This window comes from Panthera tigris, chromosome B4 (genome assembly GCF_018350195.1).
Source record: "Panthera tigris isolate Pti1 chromosome B4, P.tigris_Pti1_mat1.1, whole genome shotgun sequence".
NCBI lineage: Eukaryota > Metazoa > Chordata > Mammalia > Carnivora > Felidae > Panthera > Panthera tigris.
The window spans coordinates 5,651,793-5,655,028 of NC_056666.1; the positions used below are offsets into that span (position 1 = coordinate 5,651,793).

General features: G+C 47.0%; 1 pseudogene; it reads right to left on the bottom strand.

The window, feature by feature from the left end:
• Positions 1–1,084: 1,084 nt before the first annotated feature.
• On the bottom strand, positions 1,085–1,614 carry LOC107179545 (annotated as a pseudogene).
• Between the last annotated feature and the right edge of the window lie 1,622 nt (positions 1,615–3,236).

The window sequence follows — 3,236 nt, forward strand, 5'->3', positions numbered from 1 at the left end:
ATCTGCTTGGGTTAGTACTAGCCTGAAGAGGTATCTCAATGAATTCCCTCATCAAGTATGTTTGAGATAAACCTATGGAAGAGAGTTTTATCTATGGCGTGCCTAGTTTCTTCTGTCACAATAGTACACATCATGTGGCTTCCAGAAAATTCCTCTCTCTCTGCACTCATGAAAGAATAGCCGTGGGAAAGGCAAATGATATCTTAGCATTACAAAAACAGCAGTGACCTTGAGTGCCCTTGAAAGGGTCTCAAGGACCGCCCCAGACCACACTTTGAGAACCCCTGCCCTCATCTAATCTCCTTGTTACATACAAGGAGGCTGGGTCTCACAGAGAATACGTTAACGCTAGGGAAGATTCCAGATGGTTTGGCTTAGTTTTCCAGTCAGAAACCTGGGAAGTATACCCAAATGACCTGTCCTGTTCACTGTCGTTGCAAGGACTGTCACAATACAGCACCAAAACTGTTTTGTTTTAAATAAAACGGAAGGGGGGGCGCCTGGGTGGCTCGGTCGGTTAAGCGTCCGACTTCGGCTCAGGTCACGATCTCGCGGTCCGTGGGTTCGAGCCCCGCGTCGGGCTCTGTGCTGACCGCTCAGAGCCTGGAGCCTGTTTCAGATTCTGTGTCTCCCTCTCTCTGTGACCCTCCCCCGTTCATGCTCTGTCTCTCTCTGTCTCAAAAATAAATAAACGTTAAAAAAAAATTAAAAAAAATAAAACGGAAGGGGAAAATCCACAAACACAATAAATTCTGCAGCAGGCATACTGAGCTGAATTAGGATGTCCGTTTGAGCTGCCGCACAGCAGGCATCATAGAGAAGAAATATGGAAAACAGAACCACCAAATGTCACCATTTATCACATTTCCTGAGCCTGAAATGCAATTCATGACATAATGCCAGAGAAAGTTTCTCAAGTACTGGCTGAAAGGGTGATGGGAATATCAAGAGAGGGCACATCAACTGGCAATCATCTGGAACTTTCTAGATACAGTGGAGTTGTTCTGAAATGTAGATGCGCTTCCTTCTCTAACTGGACCTTATTTTGTCTTCTCTAAGTGAATCAGGTTATCTTCTTGTTCCCCTAGAGATGATGTCCTTTGTATCCTGCCAGATGGTCCGAATCTTCTTTAAATGGGTCATAGCCTTGTTCCCTTAAGCAACATGGTGCCCAGAAAGGCCGGTCCAGTGGAGAAGCCTGCCAGCCTCCTTTCAGCGTTCATTTTTTTTCAGGCTCTGTGTTTCATGGTTCTGGGTCACGAGTCATCCGCCTCTCCTTTTGTGAATATAGTGACGTGATGCTAATTCTCTTCCCCAACAAAATAATTCACAACGGAGGCAAAGCGAACACTTCTCAGGTGAAGAGCTACTTCTTCCCTGCTCCTCCTTTGCGTGCATTCTTCCCGACCGTCGCTGAACTCAGATGGGCCCCAGGAAGTTGGAACCTGCCCCCTATCTCTTCCCCAGGAGGACACAGCGAGGATGCCTGCAGCTGCTCACCACTGCTCCTACCCCAGCTCCAGGAGCCTCCCCAGCAGCTCCATGCAAAAGGTCATAGGGCGGGAGGCTGTGGGGAGCACGGCCCTTAGCATGGTGTTTTTGAGTTTGATCCATATCGTAGCCTGTGTTGGACTTCATTCCTTTTTATTGCTGAATAGTATTCTGTTGTATGAAGGCCCCCCATTTGTGTATCCTTTAATCACTGGGTGAACATTTGGATCGTTTATACGTTTAGGCTATTACAAGTAATGTTGCAATGAAGCTTTGTGTGCAGATCTTTGTGTGGACGTATGTTTTCATTTCTCTTGGGTAGATACCTATGACAGGAGCCGCTAAGTCCTCTGGGGGCTGTATGTTTAACATTTAACCGCCAAACTGGTTTTCAAAGTCAGTGAGTTGTCATATGTTCCTGTCGGCAGTGTCTGGTGGTTCTGATTTCTCCGTATCCTTATCAACACTTGTGATTGTCCATCCTGGTAATTTCAGCCTCCCCGGCGGGTACAAAGTGCCATCTCCTTGTGATTTCATTTGCATTTCCCTAACGATCGAGCATCTTTCTCGTGTGCTTATAGACTATGTGTCTTCTTTAGAGAACTGTCCGTTTAAATTCTTTTCTCATCTTAAAATTAGGTCGCCTTTTTTCTTGTTAAGTCGTAAGAATTGTTCATATATCCTGTGTGCTATGCCCTTGTTGGATATAGGCTTTGCAGATTTTTTTTCCAGGTCTGTTGGTTGTCTTTAGACTTACTGTTGCCCAAAGCAACATTAAGATTGATAAACCCAATTTATCAGTTTTTTCCTGTGTCATCTGATTTTTTTTTTTTTGGTGTTGTTGTTGTTATGTCGAAGAAGTCCCTGCCTAACCCAAGGTCATGAAGATTTACTCCCATATTTTTTTCCCCTGAGTTTTGTAGTTTTATTTTTTCATTTAGGTGTAAGATTTATTTTCAGTTATTTTTTTTGTGTGGTGTGCATATTCATCCCTTTGCAGGTGGGTGTCCCTCGCGTGGGAATATGCTGAATCCCTTCCTGCAGGCTGACTTTCTCATTTAAAGATCCCTTTGTACTCCCTGGCCAGCCTCAGGCCATTGACAGTGCTTTTGGCAGTCAGCTTTGCCCTGGAGCCTGCACTTGCCCTTTCTTCCTTTTTTGGCCCAGGGTGTCTAGAGACAGGTTGAATAACCACCCTGGAGTTCCGCCAGAGTCACAAGATGAGGAAGGGCAAGAGGTACACACAGGAGACAGAGCAGGGTGGGGGGTGGGATGCAGAGGAAGTTCAACATCATGTGGTTTCACTGGCTCAGCCATGCTTAAGTGCCAGTTCAAGCAATTGAGACTTCCCAAGAGCCTGTCCCTTCCCCTCCAAGTCATTTGTTTATTCCTGTCTGGTGGGCTTGTCTGGCCGTCTCCCCAGACTCATGAACACAGAGCAGGCAAGCAGTTCCAGGGGCGCAGCATCCGGTGTGAGCCAGGCTGTAGCCCTAATCAAGCCATCGGTTGTGGCAAAGGTCTGGCATACGTGGAGGATGCCGAGTTGAGTTTAAGAAAGGATCACCAGGGGGCGCCCGGGTGGCTCAGTTGCTTGAATGTCTGACCCTTGGTGTAGGCTCAGGTCACGATCTTACGGATTCATGAGTTCGAGCCCCACATCAGGCTTTGTGCTGACAGCTCAGAGCCTGCCCGGGATTCTCTCTCGTTCTCTCTCTGCCCGTCTCCCACTCGCGTGGTCTCTGTCC